Source organism: Gopherus flavomarginatus, chromosome 10, assembly GCF_025201925.1.
Source record: "Gopherus flavomarginatus isolate rGopFla2 chromosome 10, rGopFla2.mat.asm, whole genome shotgun sequence".
In the NCBI taxonomy this organism is placed as follows: Eukaryota; Metazoa; Chordata; order Testudines; family Testudinidae; genus Gopherus; species Gopherus flavomarginatus.
This window is the reverse complement of record NC_066626.1, coordinates 2,343,854-2,369,810: the sequence shown is the minus strand read 5'-3', so window position 1 is coordinate 2,369,810 and position 25,957 is coordinate 2,343,854. Positions and strand designations below refer to the sequence as shown.

Below are 25,957 nucleotides of genomic sequence, written 5' to 3'. Positions count from 1 at the left end.
ACACACACACTCTGCCCCACTGCCCCCACCCCACGTGTTCTTGGAGAAGTGCAAAGAGGAACCGGCCCGAGACTGCAAGGAACGGAAGCAGCAGCTGCAGAAGCAGCCAAGCAGGGACCTTCAGCCAGTCAGAACTTCCATCAATTTGACTGGACTTCCTCTACCCTGTGCTGATTGGCCGTCTGCATCGACTAGACTACCCTGCTCTCATCCCCCTTCCCAGTTTTCTTTCCATTTTGCTGATCTCTTCCTAAGTAAACCCATGCACCTGCCCAACCCTGCAAAATCCTGGTACTATCATGCTGCCTGCCACCATCCCACTGCTCACTCAACCCTGCCGGGGGCGGAGGTTCTACCCTTTCACCACACTGGGTTTGGCTCGTCTGTTTGGCTGGTCAGACTGTGGGCTACTGTGTGTTTGAAAACTGCCTGGCACAGTGGGGCCACATTCCTGGTTGACCCTGAATTATGTTTATGACAGTGGGGGCCTATTAACAACATTCACCCTCAGCTGGGATGAGCTTGGCTTCAATGGAGCTATGATAGTTTTTAGCAACTGAGGATCTGCCCTTTGGCATTTGTTTACAAAGGATAAAGGGAGGTCTAAAGGTTACATGCAAAAAACAGACCAAAAAAAAGACGACAACGACTTTAGAATTAGGTACTGAATGACCCAAACAAGAACAGGACAGAGTATTTCTGTATAGAACGTATTGATTTTATATCCTCTTCACCTATATGTGCAGCTTTCCCCGAGCGGCTTGCCACCTCACGACTCAGATTGGGGTCCCACTGTGCTAGGCTCTGTGTGAGCATACAGGGAGAGATGAGGTCCCTGGCCTGGACAGTTTGTAACCTAGGTTCAGCTCTGCCAAAACTCCTAGTGATCTAAAGTGTTGCAATTTCAGGGAGCAGGTAGTTCCAAGTTGTTCCTTTTCTTGCAGATGTTGTATTTAAAAAGTATCTTTACATTTTAGCTTGTTTGGGTCGCTGATTTCCATTGCACATGCCAGGCCAGTGCTTGGCTTGGAGGTAGTTTGATTTATAAGGCTCTGATGTGTTTGTAAGAACAAACTGTTCTGCAGATTGCAAACAAACAGCGGATGAATGTTGTAACCAAATGCACTGAACAAAGTCAAGCAGGCAGCAGCCGTCTTTCCCAGCATGTCAGAGAGAACATTGTTTTCCCTGTGAAACTCCCATCTCCTCAGATCAGGCACAGTTCTAACAGCACAGACAGCAGCACTGAAGGCCAACAGTGCAGCCCCAGAGGAGAGGAGTAAAGGGTTTTAAGCTGTCTGGGGCTGGACAGGCCCCTGATTTATTTTGCCAGCTTGGGTGGGGTGGGAGGCTGGCTATGTTATGACAACCTACTCTGGGTCGCCCCAGTGCTGCCTAGAGTCTCCAGAGCAGGGGCCTCACCTTGAAGCACCCCTTACCCAACACACCCTTTGGGCTAGAATTGGGGGGCAGGAGGGAGCAAAGGAGCCAACCACTTTATAGAGACCTTCTGCAGCACCAGTGCCAGGTAATCCTCTGGATACAGACTTTTCAGGGCCACTCTGTGTCCCACAAGAGGGTTGGAGCAGTGCTAAAGTCTCCCTAAAAGCATTTCTACCCTGTCATCACTTAACAGACTGTTCCTCTACTGACCGAGCCATATCCCCGCAGGGCTCAGGACGGCTTAACAACCGCACTCGGGCGGGTGAGTATCTGTGTCAGCCCTGAGTCCCACAGCTATGTCAACCTCATCTTTAAGTGGAGACCAGCCCCTAAAACACCATTTGTCCTCTCGTCTTGCTCCTGGTGTGGTGAGGCTCTGGCCTGACCCCAACTCAGAGTGGACTGGAGACTGACTTCCCAGCCCTCCTGCGGCTTTAGAAGCCATTCAATAATCCCAACTCTTTAGCTCTATCGATAAAATCACCAAGTGTCCCATTCCTCACCATTAACCACCAGGAACCATTTCTTTTCAGATGACACCTGCTTGGGAGCACTGGTCAAAATTAATATGTTCTCAGAAAAGCAGGGGTTTTGGCTTCTGCCTCTGACCCTTTTTGCCTCTCTCTCCTGCCTCCCCTTTTTTGGTGGGCGGGGATTTGTTTTCCCACTCTGTTTGTTTGTTTGTTTAAAAAAACCATCTAAAAGTTCTCCAATTGAAGACTGTCGGGAGAGCGGGGGAGCTGCGTTTGGTCAAAGGTTTTGAACAAAATTCAGCCAGCTCTCCCAATCATCCCTGTTTCCCACCCTTCCACTCACACAAACATTCCCACTGGAAGGTTAAGAGCCCCCCTTTGTAGCACCTCTTGTTATTTTAAAACACATGGTAGCCTGAAAGCTGTGAATTAAGTTCTTAACCAAGTCATTTGATTTCTCCTTCCTCGCACCCCGCGTTTTAGAGATGACACACCTAATCCTACCTTGTGTTCAGGAATCACTAATGAAATTAACACTTTTCTGTAGGCAACTATGAAACTAGTTCAAAGTTTTAAATTTAGAAAGCAGCAACAGGACGTGTGAATTACAAAGCTCATTTGCAAGCATCAAAGAGAACTTGTGCAAGTGAGAAACCGCTACTAAATTCTGTGTTCTGATGCCAAACAGATAAGGAGTACAATTTTTGAAAGGCGCATGACTGACTAAGGAATCCAAGTTCCATTTGCATAAGGGAATCAATAAGACTTCGGGCCAAGGGGGAAGTGGGACTCAGGCCCTTTGGAAAGTGTTACCAGACATCTCATTTTCCAAAAATCTCACTCTCTAAATTGCCATGAGGGATGAACACCTACCTCCTGCCCCTAGCCCCCATGGAATGCTATTGACTTGAATGGGGGCCAGGATTTCACCCAAGATATTTTTGCAATATGTAACACTGACACAACACTACCATATTCTATAGAAGACAGTCTAATGTATAATCCAGTCTCTGAGAAATGAAATAATGCGAGGTCAACCAGTTTTAATTTCCTCCTCCCTTCTTGGATCTCAAAGAGTTACCTGGGCCATTTATCTATAAAAGGAGATACTGACTGGATTTCTTAAATTATTTGCATGAAAGAAACCTGCATTCACCATTCATCTTAGCTTGTACAATCTATTTTTGTTTGCTCAAGTTTTCTAAATGGGCTGCAGATACCACATTCAAGAGCCACATTTACTCTCACAAGCTCAGGTGACTAGCTGATAACCCAGATTGCTGGGTGTTTCATCCATTCAAGATGATGGCTCATTACCACTAGTTTTTCCAGGCAGATAGGAATTCAGTTTGACTGAGAACAGGGAAACACGTCACCAATGTAAGTACAAGTATAGGGTTATGAAATTAACACACAGGTGGACATTACTCTCTGCCTTTGTTTAACAAGTAGCCTTGGTGACAGGAACCCCATACAGGCAAAGACGATTTGCCCAAGTTTCAAATTCACCATAAATGATGGGAAACCTCAGACTACTGACCCACATTAAATATTCCAAGTGGTGCCCAGGCAACAGTCAGCAAGCCTGTGGAACTCCTTGCCAGGGGGATGTTGTGAAGGCCAAAAGTATAACTTGGTTCAAAAAAGAATTAGATAAGATCAATGGCTATTAATCAGAATGGTCAGGGGTGCAACCCCATGCTCTGGATGTCTCTAAACCTCCGGCTGCAGAAGCTTGGCCTGGATGACGGGATGGATCACTTGATAAATTGCCCTCTTCTGTTCACTCCCTCTGAAGCACCTGGCACTGGCCACTATCAGAAGACAGGATACTGGTCTAAATGGATCATTGCCCTGACCCACTATGGTCATTCTTATAAATACATCCAGAGAGCCACCTTGATATGTTTGGGTGGAAACTGTGGCCCCTTTAGGCCTATTCGCAATGGAAACAGTCTAGGATACTTCTGAAGTCGTTTAGTCCTACCAGGTAAAAGCCCAACATCTGGGTATTGCAGGCAGAGGGCCAAAAGCCAATCCCCCCATACCTAGTAAGGGAATTCTAGCTCTATGATGGGGTGTACAAACCCCACACTGCAGAACAAGGGGTTAAGGAGCAGCTCTAGGTCCAGGGGACCCCATGAGCTGCACCAGCAAAGCCTGCAGCAGCTGGAGCCAAGGCAAACGCACTATAGCTCTGGGTCAGGCCAAGATGGTTGAGAAGGAACTGAGGACGGTTAGCTTGATCACTTTGGAACGGGACATGAAGATGTGTAGGAGGCATGTGTGGGTGGAACAGATCCCGCTAAAGCGTCTCTGATGGGCGCACACATACCTGACCTGCCCATAGTGGTGCTTCTCAAACCACTGTAGTGTTTCTCTCCCTTTCTCTGAAGGTTATGGCCAAGTAAGGTAGATTTGTGTTCTGCCCTAAGCTGATTAGGTTTAAAAACCATAAATGAACAAACATTTTGGGGAAAACAGGGAAAAATATTGGAGCCCAAAAGCTTCATCTTCAAAATAAAAAGGGGATGCATTTAAAATAAGGAACTAACAACAAATGCCAACAGTCTGAGATTGGTTGTGTAAATCAGAGTCAGGAGAATGAAATCATGAACAGGGTTTATTTTCCCCCTTAACTTGCCTGGCTATTGTGGCAGTTTTGCAGCACTTAATTCCTCTTCAGTTAAAAGCAAAGCGAGTATTGGGCAATAGTTGCATCTGCGTTAAGGGCTTGACTTCACTAGATTGCTGGGGAGGAAGGTGTCTTCTTACCTCGAGCTAGTGAAATAGTTAAAATCCTAGCAGAGACAAGGCAGTCCAGTTTTCACACAGGTTAGCAGGTTGAATTAAAGACTATCAGAGTCAAATGGTTACCTTAATCTAACTTCTGAGAAAACCACCAACTGTCTTGTCTTCACTGGGATTTTCCCTCAAGTTAGTGAGCTTCTGTGAAGACCACATCATTTCCGTAGCGAAGACAAAGATTGAACGGTACAAATGAATGGAAAAACCAAAACTTGTTCATTCTTTCATCCTTTGTTCACAACATGCTTATTCTTACAATGGATCATCTACTCTGGACATAGACCATCATAACATCATGGCTACTTCTCTCTGCACCAGTGGAACGGAGTTTATCTTTTTTGGAGGGGACGGGGTGGGGGAGAGATGTTTATTTTTTGATTCGTTCCAACATGTTAGTGGGAGGAGCTTACAATAAAACAAATGCACCTTTTCTGGAGCAGGAGATCCACACTAAGACCCCAGAATTACAGATTAGCGAAGTGCTACTGCCTTCCCCTTCTTTCCTTGCATACTTCCCCATTTGATTTTTGAAGCTGTGAAGCCCAGTAGCTGTGACAGACAGGTAGTGCAAGGCATCCATCAGAACTTAAGTGCTAGGTCAGTGTCTTTCTAATTTTATTTATCAAACAATACTCCACCTTCTGCTGACTTTAAGTGGCTCATATATGAATACAGAAACTGGTGAGAGAGCCTAGTAGTGTCCAGTTTGCTTTGCTGCCCTAAATATAAACGAGGGCATACCTTTTAAAGCCGAAATACAGTGCTTAGCTGCCTCATTTAAGCAATTCTTTATTTTTTAACACAATGTGATCCCTTTGCAAGGCTGTTTTTCTATTTATCTTTTCTCTTACTTAAAAATCAGTTAAAAGTTGGGGAGACACATTGGGAGATAAAAGTGCAACAATAAAAATGTAGTGCATATTAAGCAAGAAGTATGGGAATGTAGAAAAACTTGGGCAATATACAGTGCAAAAAGTAAATATTTTCATGGCTGGGAATTAATTTTCTAAAATATCATCATGACAATCTCAGGAGTGTTCATTCTAGTCAATATTTTTACTTAAAGACAGTTGTGTTTTTATTTCAGTTTCCAGCTACAAAAATTCTCAAGGTAACAACTAGTCACAGAAAACCTGAAATTCAGTGAAATAAGCTAAGTTTACAAAGAACCCAAATTCTCTAGATAGATGAGCTTCATTTGTCAGCACTGTATTTACAGAATTACTTGTGATAAGTAGGTCATGCTTAGTCTCAAAAGTTTATCATGTAATGGCCAGAATGTTTACTGGTATTTTATCTAGCGCTGAACACGAGGCGTTCTGTGTTTTGTTTTTTTGCTTGAAAATTTTGTTGACGTAGGCAGAACTTCAAGTAGTCTAGCTCGAATAGCATTCGGTCACCTCCAAGTCTCTTCACAATGAAAAGGTAGGTTCTGTCTACACTGGGGTTCTTTGGCACCAGTTTAACTGCCCTGGTGCTTGTACAGATGGTAACACAGCCCGGAGAATTACACTAGTGCAAATCTCACTTTGCACCAGCACTGCATGTCTGCAATAGGGGTCTGCACCCAACCTAACTCACATGGATGTAGCGGCAGTCGTGCAGGTTTCCCTAGCGTAGGCAGTCTCTTCATTAACTGCAAGGCCCCTATGAGACGCGTGTTCTATAGTTATTGGAGAAGCATGGAAGCTGAAGCTAGTGACTCACGAACGATCAGAGTGGAAACCAACACTAGAACATGCCCTAGATCACAAAACTATTGTTCTGAGCTAGAATACAAGTGAGGAATTTTCTACTAGCTAAAGGCTTCAAACAGAGTTTATGGAGACATGGAAGATTTAAGAAATTTGCCTTTTACTCCAAAAAAAACCCAAAACAAAACAAAAGTCAGTTGAAGATCTGTAAATTGGCCAACCTAGCAATGCCATTCTTCAATGGAAACAGGAGAGATCCTATCTTTGTGGGAAGGAGATTCGGCCATATCTTCTTCTGATTTGAGGATTGTTGCCTACTCTTGGGCCAGGTCTCCACTAGGGAAGTAGGCTGGTATAACCACATCACTCAAAGGTGTGAAAAATCCACCCCCGAGCAACACAGTGAAACCAGCTTAACTCGGAGTAGATAGCACTAAGTTGACACCTAGCTACCGCCTCCTCCCGTTGGCATAGGTAGCCTCTCCACTAAAGCAGTGCTGCGGCAGCATTTGAAGTTCTAGAGCTGCCCTTGGTTTCATCCTTCAATTGTCAGTGACAAACTCCAGATCTTTAGTCTCATAACCTTAAATCATACTCCTGGAACCCTAGACAGCTGCCACTATATTTAACAACTTATGCACAGCCTTAACCTGTGCCAGAGGGGGGAGAAAAGCATCCGTACCATGTATAAAGAAATTTGCAAAGTTCAACTTTTTTAGGGAGAAAGCTGATTTTAAAACAGGGCTTCCCTTTAAAATCTTTGCTGGAAGACTGATTGAAGGACTGGATATAGGAAAGGAATCACAGGGCTAGGTTAAATCCTAGACTGACACCTGAACTTTGTCAAGTCTAAATGCTTGTTTACAAGGGGATATTATTCTGGACTACAATAAAGTGTGAATTTAAAGTGCTGTAGCAATTGAGTAATAAATAAGACAGTCTTCAGAGGGAGTTACTCCAAAATAGTTCCAATGGAATAGTTATAATGGAAATGCAATACTTCCCCAGTTTCTCCAGGTAGACAAACCCTAAAACTAAGATTTTGAGGCCATCTTTATACATCACATGGGAACAGTGAATAGAACGTGCTTTTCTCTCTCTTTTTTTTTTTTTTAAACTTTGCAGCTAATCTTTGATTTTGCAGGGAAGTACTACACGAACATGGTCAAGGGTTATATATCATTTAAACCATTTGTTGCTAACACAAAGCAGATTTCTCAGTCATATTCTCCGCCCCACCCCCCGCCCTTTTGTTGCAACCTCAGTTACAATTCTAACTAGAGAAGAGATGAACAACAGCTTCTGCAGGGGCGCCAAGTTTCTTGTATCTTGGGCCTGGTCTATACTACGCGTTTATACCAAATTTAGCAGCATTAAACCGATTTAACCCTGCACTCGTCCACACAATAAGGCCCTTTATATCGATATAAAGGGCTCTTAAAACCGATTTCTGTATTCCTCCCCGACTAGGGGAGTAGCGCTGAAATCGGTATTGCCATGTCGGATTAGGGTTAATGTGGCCGCAATTCAACGGTATTGGCCTCCGGGCGGTATCCCACAGTGCATCATTGTGACCGCTCTGGAAAGCCATCTGAACTCGGAGGCACTGGCCAGGTAGACAGGAAAAGCCCCACGAACTTTTGAATTTCATTTCCTGTTTGGCCAGCATGGAGAGCTCACCAGCACAGGTGACCATGCAGAACTCATCAGCACAGGTAACAATGCAGTCTCCTGAGAATAGAAAAAGAGCTCCAGCAATGGACTGCACAGGAGGTACTGGATCTGATCGCTATATGGGGAGAGGATTCAGTGCTAACAGAACTCCGTGCCAAAAGACAAAATAAAAAACATTTGAAAAAACTTCCAAGGCCATGATGCAGAGAGGTCACACCAGGGACTCAGTGCAGTGCCATGTAAAAGTAAAGGAGCTCAGACAAGCCTACCAGAAAATGAAACAAGCAAACGGAAGGTCCAGGGCAGGTCCGAAAACATGACGCTTCTACGCTGAGCTGTATGCAATTCTAGGGGGGTCCACCACTACTACCCCACCCCTGTCCGTGGATTCTGAGGTGGGGGTTATAATCTCAGCCATGGCTGAGGATTCTGCAGACGGGGAAGATGAGGAGGTGGAAGAGGAGGACGAGCTTGCAGAGAGCACACAGCACTCCATTCTCCTCAACAGCCAGGAGCTTTTTCTCACCCTGACGGAATTACCCTCCCAGCCCTCCTAAGCCACTAACCCAGACAATGAAGCCATGGAAGGGACCTCTGGTGAGTGTACCTTTGTAAATATAAAACATGGTTTAAAAGCAAGCGTTTAATTATTAATTTGTCCTGAGGACTTGGGATGCATTCGTGGCTAGTAAAGTTACTGAAAAAGTCTGTTAACATGTCTGGGGATGGAGCAGAAATCCTCCAGGGACATCGCCATGAAGCTCTCCTGGAGGTAATCCAAAAACCTTTGCAGAAGGTTTCTGGGCAGGGCAGCCTCATTCCATCCTCCATGGTAGGACACTTGACAACGCCATGTATGTAGCAAGTAATCTGGTATCATTGCATGACAAAGCCTAGCTGCGTATGGTCCCGGTGTTTGCTGGCATTCAAGCAACATCCGTTCTTTATCTTGCTGTGTTATCCTCAGAAGAGTGATATCGTTCACGGTAACTTAGTTGAAATTCAGGAATTTAAGTAAGGGGACACAGATGGTTGGGCTGTTTGCCTGTGGCTTAAAAGAAATCCTTCCCTGCATTTAGCCAAGCGGGGGCGGGGAGGTGTGATTGGTGCTGAGCTTTTTCACGTTTGGCTAGCTGAAATCTTCCCTGCTACTAGCCACGTGGTGGGGGGGGAGGGTGACTAGCAGCGATCTTCCATGATACCAGCCACGCGGTGGGGGGAGGGGTAAAGTGATCATCCCAGAGAATTGGATGGGGGGAGGGGTTAGGCTGTACCCAGAACCACCTGCAACAATGTTTTTTGCCCCATCAGGCACTGGGCTCTCAACCCAGAATTCCAATGGGCAGGGGAGACTGCAGGAACTGTGGCATAGCTATGGGATAGCTACCTACAGTGCAACGCTCCGGAAATCGACACTAGCCTCGGTACATGGACACACACCGCCGAATTAATGTGCTTAGTGGGTCGCGTGCACTCGACTTTATACAATCTGTTTTAAAAAATGGTTTCTGTAAAATCGGAATAAATCCTGTCGTGTAGACATAACATCAGTGATTTCCAGAGCAAGTAGCACGGTTCACTACCTGAGCTGTTAGACAAGCTAGATTTATTTCTGCTCCATGGATCCTTCACCATCACTGAAAAAATCCCGTAGGCAAAATCCTGCCCTCAGCTATGTCCATGCAAGCTCACTTCCCTCAGACTCCACAGAGATGGGCTCAAGGAAGGGTCAGATGGTGGAAAAGGGAGCTGGGACAGTACAGAACAAAGTGTGTGGATTTCCAAGAGCAGTCAACGCCCTTGGCAGCATGAAGACATTAATGCTCTGCAAGAGGCATCTGTAGCAGCCAGTCACAGCTGGCAAGGAGCCCAAAGACTCACTTCACACCTAGGTTAATGAGAACTCTTGACTTTACCTGTCCTCTAGCAGTTTCCTATCTGAGGGGTGTTGGCAGGGGCTGGTACTGCACAGAAGGTCAGACCAGATGAACTGCAGGTCTGTTTTGGCCTTAAACTCTAGGACTCTGGTGTAAATCAACATAGCTTCATAGACTTCAACGGCACTACCTTGTTTTACATCAGCTGAGGATCTGACACCTTAATCCCACCCAGTATTGCTAACACTCACGATATTGAGGTTCCATCTAAAACCCCCCGAGGTAGGATATGATGAGACATGGTGGGTGAGGTAGTATCTTGGACCAACTTCTGCTGGGGAAAGAGGCCAGCTTTCGAACTTGCAGAGCTCTTCTTCAGATCTGGAAACAGTTTGTTTATTTTCAACGAAAGCTAAAAAAGTTCAGAGCACTCACGGCTGCAGAGAAAAGTTTGAAAATGTGACTCAAGTGCACCCTTAAAAAGGTTCAAAAAACTAGAATAGCCCCAAATTTATAACTTTTTTTAAATCTCACAATTTTTAAGCCAGTCTCATGATTTTCTGGGCTTAACTCAGCGGCTTGGGGGTTTATGGTGCATGTTTGGGCTTGGGAAGCCTGCCCCAACGAATCCTGACCACCCTGCCTCTATGGTGTCTACACGTCCATGCCCATCAACAAACAGGAACAGTTTTAGATAGTAAATTCCCCACTCAGCAGCAGGAACACCCAAACAATGGAATGATGACTCAAGAAGGAGGGATAATGTGATGTTTGATACTGTCCCCTTAGTTCTCAGATACATAAAAAAGAAAAAAAAAATTTTTCACCTTCAAGAATATACAAAAAATTTTCTTAGAGGATGTTAAATGCAGGCTCTCTGTAGATATAAACACAAGCTAATATGAACTTCCACGCATCCAGTGATAAGTTTTCTGGAGCAGCTGGTACAACAGAACAAAGAAGGATATTTTAATCCAGTTGACTCATTTTAAAAAGCCTGAGTTTCAAGAAGTAGAGGGACTAATAGAACAAAGCACAGGATTCCTAATCAGACTCTCCTCCCCTTTCACAATTCAACTTAACCTAGCGTCAACAGTGCAGTCCCAACAGGACACAGTCCCCACTCCTCCAAAGACTGCCCGCTGCAGGGCAGAATCACACTACACCATGCTACCCCAACAAGCAGGCTGGAAGCGGAGTGAGCAGACTGAAGGCTTGAGATAAGAGCTGAAATGCTCAGAAAGAGAACCGTGACACAGCCAAGAAGCAAATTAACTTGCAGAAACAAAGTTTTCCGTGAACAAAGGACGAATGTGGGAATGTTCCAGGATGAGGCGGCTGCGAAAATTCTTGGCCCAGAGCGGGGACAGTCACCCACCACTGGCATAGCACAGGCACTGCCTAAGGGAGTACCCCACTGGAGTGCAACTCAGTTTCACTTCCTTACTGCATGGCTTATATGTTTGATTGTTGAAAATTTGGCTTCAGTGTCTCTTTTAAAAGATGGGGAGCAGAGCCCTGCTAACACTCTCTGTTTCAATGTCTAAACAAGAGGTCAGATTCTCCAGAGCGCACAGCACCCAGCAGCTCACATTCTTCTCAGTGGGAGCTGAGCACGTCTGAAAACCTGGCATCGTGGGCTCTAATTCCATGTAGTGTTTCAACCTTTTTGCCTTGGCTGACGCTAAGCAAGGCCAGTTCAACCTCATTATCCTCGACAGGGCAGGGCAGGAAATGAGCAATGGTAAGTCTAAGCAAGAGGGAGGCTCTTCAGTTGAGCTATACTACCTGACCAGAACACTGGAAGAACTTCATGATTTACATGTACATCAGTTACATAAAAAAATGTCACAAAGCGCCCAGGAGCAGAACCCTGTTAGTTATTAAGGTTGGCAGCAGTTTGGGACAGGGCGGATCTTTTTGTTCTGTGTTTGAGCAGCACCTACCGGGGTACCAGTCCACGCCTAAAGCTCCGACAGGCCACCATAATACAAAACAGTGTGCAAGCACATCAAATTGCAGGTTTGGGGTCTTGTTTTGTGCCAGTTATCCTCATAGAATCAGAACTGGAAGGGACCTCGAGAGGTCATCTAGTCCAGTCCCCTGCACTCATAGCAGGACTAAGTATTATCTAAACCAGTGGTACTCAAACTTTTGTACTGGTGACCCCTTTCAAACAGCAAGCCTCCGAGTGCAACCCTCCTTATAAGTTAAATATATTTTTAAAAGTGTTTTTAATACATTATAAATGCTGGATGCAAAGCAGGATTTGGGATGGAGGCTGACAGCTCATGACCCCCCAAGTAATAACCTCACGACCCCGAGGGGTCCCAACCCCCAGTTTGAGAACCCTCAATCTAGACCATCCCTGACAGGTGTTTGTCTAACCTGCTCTTAATTTCCAATGATGGAGATTCCACAACTTCCCTAGGCAATTTATTTCAGTGCTTAACCACCCTGACAGTTAGGAATTTTTTCCTAATGTCCAACCTAAGCCTCCCTTGCTTCAATTTAAGCCTCTTGCTTTTTGTCCTATCCTTACAGGTTGAGAAGAACAATTTTTCTACTTCCTCCTTGTAACAACCTTTTATGTACTGGAAAACTGTTATTTTTCCTCTCAGTCTTCTCTTCTCCAGACTAAACAAACCCAATTTTTTTAATCTTCCCTCATAGGCCATGTTTTCTAGACCTTTAATAGTTTTTGTCACTCTTCTCTGGACTTTCTCCAATTTGCCCATGTCTTTCCTGAACTGTGGTGCACAGGACTGGATACAATACTCCAGTTGAGGCCTAATCAGCGTGGAGTAGAGTGGAAGAATTACTTCTTGTGTCTTGTTTACAACACTCCTGCTAATACATCCCAGAATGATGTTCACTTTTTTGCAATAGCATTACACTGTTGACTCATATTTAGCTTGTGATCCACTATGACCCTCAGATCCCTTTCTGCAGTACTCCTTCCTAGGCAGTCATTTCCCATTTTGTATGTGCGCAACTGATTATTCCATTTAGGAAGGAAGACTTTCCATTTGTCCTTTTTGAATTTCATCCTATTTACTTCAGACCATTTCTTCAGTTTGTCCAGATTATTCAGAATTTTAATCCTATCCTCCAAAGCACTTGCAACCCCTCCCAGCTGAAAGCCACTTCCAATTAGGGCTCTTTATTAATGTGAGTGACACTTTTCTGTGTGATTTCAGCTTGAAAGCAAGAAGCCAAAAAAGTCTGAGGATTTGGCGCTTCCAAACAGACTCAACCAGACACAGCTAATGTGGAAAAAAATGCAAACATTAAAACAAAATTATTGCAGAGCAAGTGGTATCCAGCTTCTCCCAGAGCCAGGAGAAAGGGGAAAGAGAATCAAGGATTAAAGAGATCAGTTCAGTGAATTATGATTACAAAATAAACTTGAAATGATGGGTAGGATTAAGTGATTTAGCTGCCCAAATACCATTGAAAGTCAATGCTAAAGTAGATCTTCAGGCAGCTAAATACAGATCAGGTACCTTTGAAAATTCATTCTCCATGAGTTTAGTGGGATTGCTTTAATGATTTCCACAAGGCCGCTTCCCACAGGTTTTAGTTATACCATCCTGGCTTCACCACAAATAAACTATTGGGTCAATGGATAGATGAAGCCCAGGGCAGGTGTAACTTCACTTGTCCATTACAGAAACTGGTGAAATCCATTCTGTCACAGGGTCTGAAATAACAAAACTATTCTGGAAACTGGTTCAAGTATTCACATACTTTGCATAATCCATACTGAGAACGCCTCAATAGCAAACTATTATTAATTACACACAATGGTCGATTAAAAAGGTTTCTTGAATTAGCCCTCGATCCACCATGGCACCTAAACACATGCTAAACTTTAAGCATGAGTAGCCCCGTTAAATTCAGCATGTGCTTTGCTGGATTGGGGCCTTAGTATAGTATCTATGCAGACATTGAGACAGCAGAGGTTGGTGATATGGGAGAAAGGGAAAAGTTATTAACAGAAGGGGATTAGAGAGAGACTTTCTAACCACGACAAAACAGTCAGGAACTTGGAGCACCTACTGCTACAGCCTTGTTCCCATCAAATGTCTCTGTCAGAATAAATATAGGAAAAAGGATATTTGCAAAAATCCCAATTAAAGAAAAAGGACACGCTAGACAAGGGGTACTTAAACAATACAACATGCTCTTACAAAAGGTAGATCGGGCCAAACCAACCCGAGCTCCTTCTTTGAGAAGGTAACAGATTTTTTAGACAAAAGAAACACAGTGGATCTAATTTACCTCGATTTCAGTAAGGCATTTGATACGGTTCCACATGGGGAGTTATTAGCTAAAATTGGAAAAGATGGGGATCAATATGAAAACTGAAAGGTGGGTAAGGAACTGGTTAAAGTGGAGACTACAACGGGTCGTACTGAAAGGTGAACTGTCAGGCTGGAAGGAGGTTACTAGTGGAATTCCTCAGGGATCGGTTTTGGGACCTATTTAATCTTTTTATTACTGACCTTGGCATAAAAAGTGGGAATGTGCTAATAAAGTTTGCGGATGACACAAAGCTGGGAGGTATTGCTAATACAGAGAAGGACCGTGATATCACACAGGAAGATCTGGATGACCCTATAATCTGGAGTAAGAGTAATAGTAATAGGATGAAATTTAATAGTGAAAAGTGCAAGGTCATGTTGTTAATCCCTAAATGCAAGAATTTTGGTTATAAACTGGGGACACATCAGCTGGAAGTAACAGAGGAAAAAGGACCTCAGAGTATTGGTTGATCACAGGATGACTATGAGCCGCCAATGTGATATGGCCATTAAAAAAGCTAATGTGGTCTTGGGATGCATCAGGAGAGGTATTTCTAGTAAAGATAAGGAGGTGTTAGTACTGTTATACAAGACACTGGTGAGACCTCATCTGGAATACTGTGTGCAGTTCTGGTCTCCCATGTTTAAGAAGGATGAATTCAAACTGGAACAGGTACAGAGAAGAGCTATTAGGTTAATCCGAGGAATGGAAAACCTGTCTTATGAAAGGAGACTCAAAGAGCTTGGCTTGTTTAGCCTAACCAAAAGAAGGTTGAGGGGAGATATGACTGCTCTTTATAAATATATCAGAGGGATAAATACCAGGGAAGGAGAGGAATTGTTTAAGCTCAGTACCAATGTGGACACAAGAACAAAATGGATATAAACAGGCTATCAGGAAGCTTAGACTTGAAATTAGATGAAGGTTTCTAACCATCAGAGGAGTGAAGTTCTGGAACAGCCTTCCAAGGGGAGTAATGGGGGCAAAAGACATATCTGGCTTCAAGACTAAGCTTGATAAATTTATGGAGGGGATGGTATAATGGGATAGCCTAATTTTGGCAATTAATTAGTCTTTGACTACTAGTAATAAATATGCCCAATGGCTTGTGATGGGATGTTAGATGGGGTGGAATCTGAGTTACTACAGAGAATTCTTTCCTGGGTGTCTGGCTGGTGAGTCTTGCCCACGTGCTCAGGGTTTAGCTGATTGCCATATCTGGGGTCGGGAAGGAATTTTTCTCTAGAGCAGATTGGCAGAAGTCTTTAAACCATGATTTGAGGACTTCAGTGGCTCAGACACAGGTTTGTTACAGGAGTGGGTGGGTGAGATTCTGTGGCCTGCATTGTGCAGGATGTCAGACTAGATGATCATAACGGTCGCTTCTGACCTTAAAGTCTATGAGTAAGTTGGTCTATGAGGATTCCAACCAGCCCACAGGCCCAGGTTTCTTCCTCTCTATCCCTCCTATTGACACGATGGACAGCGATCAGGGCTGCCCACCCACTCCATGGTGCAATAGAAAGTTTGGCTGTCATACCCCAAAGCCAGCAGTTGCATTCCCTTTGAGACTTCTGCTTTAGCAAACAGTGGTGGTTAGAGCAGGGGACTGGGAGCTGACAGCAGACTGAGCTTCACTGCCCCTGAAGTCCTCTGTACCTCAAGTTAGCTTGTATGTTAAAGGGGGTAGGATAGCAGCCACATGGGCATTAAAGGACTGGAAGGGAGACTGAGTCACGAAGTGAAAATGGGTGTAGAATTGTTACTCTCCAGTTTAGCTTTGGGGAGACAGTTGCTTGGCTTTGGCCCATAAGAGGATTTTGGGGGTGATGTTTGAGCAAAATCTTTTTAGCTGTTTGAATTCTGGGAGGACAAACACACTGTTCCTAATTCAAAAAAAAAATAGATCAATTCTGGCTACCTTCATTTCAAACAGAAAAACTCAAATGGCAAGGGACTTTTATTGTTGTGTGTTTGTACAATGCCCAGCACACCAGGTTCCTAAACCAGGACTGGGATTTGTAGTTGCTATGGTAATACACATCAATATGTTACATTTGTCACACAAATAGTCATTACATTAGCAGTATGTGATTTGCAAAGTTTGAAATAAAAATCTAGTCTTATAATTACTTTAGTTGGGAATTGGTCCTGCTTTGAGCAAGGGATTGGACTAGATGACCTCCTGAGGTCCCTTCCAACCCTGACACACTATGATTCTATAATACAATTAGGCATGTCTGAAAGTATAGGACTACACATGCAGCGTCAAAAATTCTAGGATGTGCACATTGCACTTGCTAGTAAAGTGTGTAGCTGTCCGGGCATGGAACCTCCCAGATCTGCTAGCAAAGGCAGATGAGCCTTTAAGGTTTATGAGCCAATTACCTCCGAATTATAGGGTTCAGTTCTCCTTCAAGGCCTAAAAACACAAATGCAAAATCCTAGCATTAAGGCAGCATTAAGATAGCGAGATCAGGCACTCAGAGTAGGGAGCTCCAAACGCGAAGGTTGTTCTGACAACACGAACACTGCCCCATAAATGGCACTTCATTAATGAAGTTACTGGTCAGGACCAATAAATGGCCCGCCTTGATCTTTCTGAAGGGAGAGCATCCGAGGATGCAGAGAGGGAAGCATTTAGGGCCTCGAATGAGACACACTCTCTTCCTACCTGCAGGGATAACCCCAGGGCCCCTTAAGAATCCCTAGAACCCAGGGAACAGGTAGGCACCCAGGGGACATCCCTCCTGACTAGGAAGGGAGGGGATGTCTAAGGAGCACTGTTCAAGCCAAGTGACCCCACAAAGGCCAGAGTGTGAAAAACCTGAATCAATAGAAGTTACAGCAGAAGTGGGACTCCAGAAACTGGTCTGTTAAAAAGAAAAGCCACAGAAACTGGGACAAAGCTCCAAGAAAGGAAACAGTGGGTGGGTGAACAGACGCCTTGCTCCAAGGGATCATAAGAGATTGTGGAACAAGCTATCTTCCCACCCCACCCCCATCCCATCCCTGCGCCCTGTGCAAACTAGGCCTCGCGCTTGCCAATGTGTGATTATTAGCAAACAGAAAAGTAACAAGAAGAGCAGAGGCATCTGGCCAGGATCTGCTGCTACATGGCATAAATTAACAACTGTTGTGCAAATCATCTTCTCGCCCATCCCCACGCCGTCAGGGTGCAACGGGAGGAGACAATTATATTCAACAGGATGGGGGCGGAGAAGCAGAACAGGCAGCTCTTGGAAGCTAACCACAGGCTGTTCTTAATCGCGCTTCCACACCCTGCATCCATTAAAATAACCCTAACCTGGGGACATATATATCTAGCACTGACGCAAAGACACAATATAGGAGACAGCTCTGCCACAAAGTTCTTTCCATATTGTAGGGGAGAAGTGTTGATTAGCCCCTTATTAGTTCGAGTTTTCAGAGAGCCCAGCTTCTCCACTCCCTGGAGCAGTTAGACAGGAGCAGCACAGTCAATGGTTCCCTCTGAACTGTGTGTAATGCAAGAGGTTTTCCCATTGCTGTAGGAACTTCAGCTCCCTATGGCAGTAGGTAGGTCTATGAAACAGTCATCCATTGACCTGGCTGCATCTACACCGGAGGGTAGGTCAGCATAACTACAGAGTGAAGAGGTGAAGATTTTTCTTCCCCCATACCACTGTAGCTCTGTTGACCTGAGCGTTCAGTATAGGCCAACCTTAAGTGTTGCATCTGTATAATAGATTTAAAAATAATTCCCTGCCTCACAGGGGTAGGGAACAGTTTTATCAATGCATGTGAGCTGCTCGGTGACTACGGGGATGAGTGACAGAGAAAAGCCTCTAAATGGAAACTAAAATACGGCTGCATTGAGAAATGCAAACACGGTGCGCCTCTGATTGGTCTTTTCCCTTGGAGAGTCTGCCACCCAAGGTCTGACCAGGCCCTATCTTGGTTAGCTTAGGAGCTCTGACAAGAGCATAGCATAGAAAAATATGGCTGCAGGCTACGTAGTCTTTATTTTAGTCATGGAAACACTAGGGAGCATGAATCAAGCCCAGGCCTCATGCTGCACTCCCAGTCACTGGGCCAGTAGGAAAATACACAACATACATGAGCTGAGCAGCGAGCAATTATCCCAATATCTTTGCTACTGAACTGGCTGGTTTACGCTCTCCTGAGTGACTTCTCCAAACACCCTGAACCAGGCATGAGCTTGCTTAGCTTAAAACGAAATCAGAGAAGATTCAGTAAGGTTGGCCCAAGCAAAACATTCCCTTAAGACCCTCTACGTGCTGCCAGGACATTTGGAACCTACCCTATACTAACCTCAGAAATGCCTACTCCTCTACTCAAACCAAGCATGCTAATTCCCTGAGCACTGTGAGCAGCTGAGCAGAGGACAAATTCAAATGCTAAGGACAGCTCAGGAGAAGGACAATAGCCTTCGGCACGGCTCACCCAAAGCAAAACAGTCTCTGCAGCAGGGGTTCTCAAACTATTTTTGCTGGACCCCCCTCCAAAACAAAAAAGTGATAGCAAATTACTGTATGTACTCATAGGAGAACTAAATGAAGCATGTGATCGTTATCCCTGGAAGAACTGCATCATGCCACTGATGACTTCGCTAGATGACTATGCACACGCTCAGTGAATAATTATCCTTGCAGTCAAAGGCACTGAAGCCTTTCAAAAAGTGTAAGTAGCATGACTATATTTCAAGTTCTCAAATAGAGGATTCTGCTGGTGGGTGGGGAAGGAGGTTGCCGCAATACCATACCATGACGCCCTTACATCTGTACTGCTGCTGGGGTGGTGCTGCCTTCAGAGCTGAGTGCCCAGCCAACAGCTGCCATTCTCCAGCCACCTAGCTCTGAAGGCAATGCGTCCACCAGTAGCAGCACAGAAGTAAGGGTGGCAATACCACACCATCTCATGACCTCCTACAACAGCCTAGAAACCCCTTTTTGGATCAGGACCCCCCTCAATTTGAGAAACACTGCTCTACAGCTTGAAGCGTTCATATGCCATCTGCCCCAACATGTTTAAAGATGGCCTGTGAGTGATCTGATCCCAGCACTTCCAAAACTGGCGTGGTACCTTCCATCCCTCAAAATACAGCTGAGTCAGGTGCATAATGAGCAGCAATATGCAAACAAAGGCTAAAAACTCATGGCCCAGTAAAAGCCTTCCCCAGGTAAGGAATTCTGTTTGCCCCCAGAGGACTCCACAGCCCCACTCTCTCTCGGGAGTCTCTGCACTAGCACTTGGGCGCAGTATGCTCATATACAGACTAAGTGACACTGAACCACTGAAGTGCTGGGCCCCCGTAGAATAGAGTTTCAGAGCTGTTCATCTCCCAGAGAGAACACATTCCTTTGTCTTCGTAAAAAGAAGCAGGCCATGCTTAGCTGTGACCAATCGCTGTCACACCAGAGAGAGCAGCTCGCTGCCCCATTCCCATCGGTAAGGCTGGGAAACCAATCCCTTTGGCGGGAGAGGAAGGGGAAGGTATGCAAGAGGAATAACTAGAGATTCACCCAGCTGCATGCCTGGGATGCCAGGCTGAGTCCCCTGATCAAATCCAGGCATGGAGTATAGGTGGATATGGCTTCAGAGAAACACTAGGATAAGTCACTCATTTCATGCCAACAATGAGCTATTTTCAGTCACAATGAAGTCATACAGGAAACCAAGCTGGGGGAGATGTGGAGGGTGTGTGATTTATCGTGGCCATGGCAAGTGACAGGAAGAGGCATTTCATGCAAACCTCAGGAGGGTAGAAGAGGGAACAATTCCCTTTTCCCATTTCCTCAAAAATGAGATTGTCCTCTACATCACTACCAACACCGAACAAAGCCACAAAGCCTGCAGAAATCTTACTGGCAGCACAGAACTCTAGCTGCATAGAACCTGGGGGGGCTCTGCAGGAGTGGAGCAGGTGGTTTCTGATCTGGTTCTGGGGGGGAGAGGTGGGTTTAAAAGAAAGGAGCTTGAACTTCGTAAACCCTCTAACTTTTCAGAATTCAGATCCATTTTGAGAAGAGCTCTATGTCCCTCAAGCTTAAAATGCAGCCACAGGTCCCTCCCCACTCGGGCTGTTTGTTAACGGTCTATTTTTAACCTCTTTTTATAAGATTATCATTGAGATGTCACTTCTACCAGGATGCCCTAGTAAAGCTCAGACCTAGCGTTGCCCAGGCCATGGTTTTCCTACAGTCTTGAGTGTTTGAGAAGCTATATGTGGAGGTGCGGAAGGAGAGTAAATAAATTTTCTTTGGATGATTTTAGAGTTATTCAGGACTGACCAGGGCGATTGCTTCTAGGCGATTGACCAGGCGATAAATATCCCAGCCACCAAAGCACTTCATCAGCCTGCCCTGCTCATATCTCTGATCTATTCTCCTTTGGCACTGCAACCAGTCTCACCTGGGATGCCCATCTGACTCCTACTCCTTCCACAGGCACCTCGGTAGCTTCTTCCATGCTCCCTTCTATGTTTGCAATCCTCCCTGCCCATTATCCAAGCCATTTCACCCGGCGCATTCAAACTCCTCTTGAAAGTTCCCATCTGCCACACCCCTTAGAAATCAAACAAAACAAAGACTGTGTTTCTTAAGAAAGAATCGAACCAGGAAAGCGTGGCCACGCCCTACCGGGGAAAGGGGAGCTCTAACCACCACTTTTGTCCTTCCTCCTCCTCTCATCCATTCATGAGCCTCACTTGCAGTCATATCAAATCAGAGCTGTACACTGCTCAGGGTAAGGACCTCCAATCTTTCTTGCAGGGGTGTTGTCCAGTACACAGAATACTCAAAAAAAAAAAACCACAAACACCACCACCACCACACACACAGCGCACAGTCTGTCACCCTGATTCCTGTGTACACTAGTACCCTGTCAAACAGATAAGTAAGAGTTAATAAAACAGAAGTACTTCATATCTCTTTTGCCTGTAAAGGGTTAACAAGTTGAGTGAGCCTGGCTGTCACCTGACCAGAGGACCAATCAGGGGCCAGGATATTTTCAAATCTTGAGGGAGGGAAGTTTGTGTGTGTGTTGTTAGTGTTTGGTTGTTGTTCACTCTGGGGGCTCAGAGGGACCAGACGTGCAACCAGGTTTCTCTCCAATCTCTCTGATACAGGCTCTTATAAGTTCAGAATAGTGAGTACTAGGCAGATAAGGTGAGTTAGGCTTATGTTTGTTTTCTTTATTTGCAAATGTGTATTTGGCTGGAAGGAGTTCAAATTTATATTTTGCTGAAAGGATTTTAATTTGTACTTGTATACTTAGGCTGGGAGGGTGTTCCCAGCGTCTATAGCTGAAAGACCCTGTACCTATTCCATTTTAAATTTACAAAGATCATTTTTACTGTTTTTTCCTTTCTTTAATTAAAAGCTTTTCTTGTTTAAGAACCTGATCGTTGTTTTTTATTCTGGTGAGACCCCAGGGGACTGGGTCTGGATCCACCAGGGAATTGGTGGGGAGAAAGGAGGGAAGGGGGAGAGAGAGGTTATTTTCTCTCTGTGTTAGGATTACTTTCTCTCTCAGGGAGAGTCTGGGAGGGGGAAAGAGAAGGAAGGGGGAAGGTGAATTGTCCTCTCTGTTTTAAGATTCAAGGAGTTTGAATCACAGTGATCTTCCAGGGTAACCCAGGGAGGGGAAGCCTGGGAGAGGCAACAGTGAGGGAAAGGGTTTACTTTCCTTGTGTTAAGATCCAGAGGGACTGGGTCTTGGGGGTCCCCAGGCAAGGTTTTGGGGGGACCAGAGTGTACCAGGCACTGGAATTCCTGGTTGGTGGCAGCGCTACAGGTTCTAAGCTGGTAATTAAGCTTAGAGGAATTCATGCTGGTACCCCATCTTTTGGACGAAAAGGTTCAGAGTGGGGAATCATACCATGACACACCCACAGATGTTTTCAATACCTATCAGCAGGACTCATTCCTAAATACCATTGGCAGCCACAGTTTTGATTCCCTGGATACTCAAAAACCTCCATTTCCACAGGAAGGTCACACTGTCCCTTCTGACACCAGCACTGTCCTTTGCTGAGCAGTAGCAGGCACCCAGGACCTCATAAATCAGCTCCCCAGCGGAGGATAAGTCAGTGATGTGGAGTCTGGGTATACCTTAAGTGGAAGTTGTTTTATTTATAATCATACAGCAGTTCTGGAATAGAGGCAGTCACAAACAGCATGCAGGAAGCCACCACTTCCTGGAACCTCAACTGAGCTCCTGTGCCCACTTCCCAGGAAGCAACCTCACCTCAAGAATTCACTCTAATCAGAGACCAAGGCAGAGAGCAAACTTCCCTGCTGCTTGCACAGCTCCCTCTACTGAGAATCTTGAATATACAGCATGTCTTCCCAAGACTAAACATTTGTTCTCTCTCTCTCTCTCACTCACACACGAAAGAAACTTGGAGAATTAAGAGCAACCACCTAGTGACACCTGTGTAAGCCCACTAAAAATCTGCCCTAGGAACTTGCTGGAATTATCGACTGACAATGAACACACAGATGCTGAGTATAGAAACATTTATAATCCACAGATCCCAAAAGACTTTACAAAAAGAGGGTAAAGTACCGTATATACTCAATCATAAGCTGGTTCATTTATAAGTCGACTCCCCCCCAAGATGGATAAGTAAAAATGGAAAAATTTTATAACCCGTTCATAAGCTGACCCTATAATTCAGGGGGTCAGCAAACTTTGGCTTCCAGGCCATCAGGATAAGACACTGGCACGCCAAGATGGTTTGTTTACCTCGAGCATCCGCAGGCACAGAGGTAAACCTAAGTAAACAAAGTGTCCCAGTGCGCCAGCTCCTTACCCTGACGGGCTGGGATAGCAACTGGTGGGGAAATTTTGGGGGGGGAGGGGAGGAGAAGCTAGGAGTCAAGGGAGTAACCCCATGACCACCCCCTAAATGACCCCACCCCTAGCCTGGGACCCCCACACACTCCCCATCCCATCCCTTCCCACCTTATCTGGGGAGGGCCAGGGGAGGATGTCTCTGACTTGTCTGGAGCTGCTCTGGGCGGTGCAGCCGCAGCACGGTCCAGCAGCCTGGGGCAGGCGGCACGACCACAGCCTGCTCTGGGGGGCAGGGCCGAGCCGCACGGCTGCAGCCTGCCAGCCCTGGAGCTGCAGCTGCTTTGGAGGCGGGGGGGGAGGAGCAGCATGGCCAGAAGTGGAGAGAGAGACTGGCCCCACCTCTTCCCTTCTGGCTCTGCTGCCCCTGCCTGCTCCCTCTGTTGGGGGGTGGGAGGTGCTGTGCCCCACCTCTCCCTCACTATATCCATTCATAAGCCGACCCCCTTCTCTGGTGCTTCCCTTTCCTACTAAAAAAAATTTGGCTTATATATGGTATCTCTATCCACATTTTTACAGACAGGGAAACTTGGACACTGAGGGTGGGATTCTTCAGAAGCACTTGGTAGTCTAACTCTGCTCCCACTGAGGTCAGCAGGAGAACTCCTGCCAGCTTCAATGGGAACAGTGTTAGGTCATTGCTGAGTGCTTTTGAAAAATCCTGCCCAGAGATTAATTGACTTTCCCAAAACCAAAATAAATCAGTCCAAGCAAGACAACCACCCAGGATTCCTGATATCCCATATTATGCCCTATCTAGCGGGACACAAGTCCTGCTCTGACGTCTAATTCCCATTCACTCTTTGAAGACATTTACAGCCTCTGCAGACAGTTTCCTCAGTTGTTGGCGATACTTGCAAAGACCCTGAACAACAATGCACAGAATTGGGCCCTTTGGGGTGCGTGCACACCCACATGCATGGCCTTGAAGCTACAGAAATAGTGATTATTCTGAAAGACTTATAGTCATAAATTCTCACCCTCTGCTGTTACACATAGTCAGGGAAGTACTTTAATGACCGCTGAATAATCAGTGTCCTGAAACCTTGGCTTACAAGCCCTCTTTAACATTAACGATCTTTTGGTCAAAGATTGGCAGGTTAAGTCCTTCCCTCCCCCACCCCCTCAGGAGATTCATTTGGTCTTTGCTCATGAGCCCCACTTCAGGCTGTTTACTGCATCAGAAAAATTCAGAATGGCCACAATGCGTATTTCAGTCCAAGGCTACAGAAACTAGATGTTTGATGGGAAGAAGCCTGCTGCCACACTCATACTGTATCTGTCACTGTAACCTGCATTCCTTACAGCTGTTTGTGCAGAAAAAGTATCCCTCACTGGGCTCCTGCAACTGCAGTTCTAAGCATTTGAGTCAGCCGTGTGACGCTGTTGCAAAAAGCAAATGCAATTTTAGGTTGCATTAACAGAAGCATAGCATGCAAGTTACACGAGGTGATAGTACTGCTCTACTCGGTGCTGGTTAGGCCTCAGCTGAAGTACATGTCCAATTTGGGTCACCAATATCTAAAAAGGATGTAGAGAAACTAGAAAGGATCCAGAGGTCAGTGACGAAGATGATCAAAGTGATGAAGGGAAGGATAGCTCAGTGGTTTGAGCATTAGCCTGCTAAACCCAGGATTGAGAGTCCAATCTTTGAGGGGGCCATTTATGGATCTAGGGCTTTGAGCAGGGGGATGGACTAGATGACCTCCTGAGGTCCCTTCCAGCTCTGATATTCTATGATGGAACACAAGCCATACGAGCAAAGGCTAAAGAAACTCAGTATGTTTAGTTTGGAAAAAGAGGAGATTAAGGGGGGACATGATAGTTTTCAAATACTTGAAAGGCTGCCATAAAAAAAGATGGAGAAAAATTGCTCTCTCTTGCCAAAGAGGGTAGGACAAGAGGCAATGGGTTCAAACTACAACAGAGCAGATTTAGATTAAATTTCAGGAAGAACTCCCTAACTGTGAGAACAGCAGGACAATGGAACAGACTGTGTAGGGAGGTCATGGAAGCTCCTTCCCTGGAGGTTTTCAAGAGGAGGCTGGAGCCATCTATCTTGGATGGTTTAGACACAACAATCCTCACAGGGGTTAGACTAGATGACTCTTGCGGTCCCTTTTAACCCCATAGGTCTAGGATTTTAAGAAAATAGCTATGGTACTTTTGCCACCCAGACCCCTACCGCACTGGTCAATCCCAATGGGTTTGGGAGACACCTTTCATTCTGGGTTATTTTTCTCCCAGTACGTCCATTCTCATTAAGCCTCAGTGAGTTTGTAATGTCCCCATATAGCCATTAAAAGCCCCCCACTGTCCTATCAATGACCGTCCTCCCTAACTGCTGACACAGTTCATTCCCAGTCAGATATTCCCACAAAAGGATGGAACATACTCCAAGAAAGCATATTTGCCAGCAGCCTGTTCCTCATCAAGGCCCTGCTGTCTTTCTTTTGACACCAGGCACAATGGAGGAAGCAACCCACAGGGAAGCGACTAATGAACACTGTCAGGCTGGGGGAGACATACAGTTCTTTAGTGACGCTCCCTTCAAATGCACTAAGGGACACCAAGGACAGTCTACCATAGGGCACCAGCACAACGAAGGGCCAAACATGCAGCAGCCTCGAGGAACACCAAGAGCAGAGTGTCACACCAGGATCCTGAGAGCTAGACGAAAGTCAACAGACACTGCCACGGCAGCTCTCACGTACTAGGAGCGGCTGTCAGACAGCTCTTTTCAGCCTCCTTCGAGCTGAACCTTTGCCCAGAAAGCAAACAGCACCTCGGGGGTTTAAACAACAGTTTAACTCACAACAGC

At 45.5% G+C, this 25,957-nt stretch overlaps 1 protein-coding gene and 1 long non-coding RNA gene across 4 annotated transcripts in view; one reads left to right on the top strand and one right to left on the bottom strand.

Annotated features, from left to right (window-relative positions):
• SH3BP4 (SH3 domain binding protein 4) overlaps positions 1-25,957 on the bottom strand; it is a 159,571-nt gene that overhangs the window by 85,518 nt on the left and 48,096 nt on the right. The window lies entirely within an intron of this gene.
• Positions 15,005-25,957, top strand: part of LOC127058945 (uncharacterized) — an 88,738-nt gene continuing 77,785 nt past the window's right edge. Inside the window, exon 1 of the long non-coding RNA XR_007776505.1 lies at positions 15,005-15,047. This is a non-coding gene — a long non-coding RNA (uncharacterized LOC127058945). The remainder of the gene's footprint in view (positions 15,048-25,957) is intronic.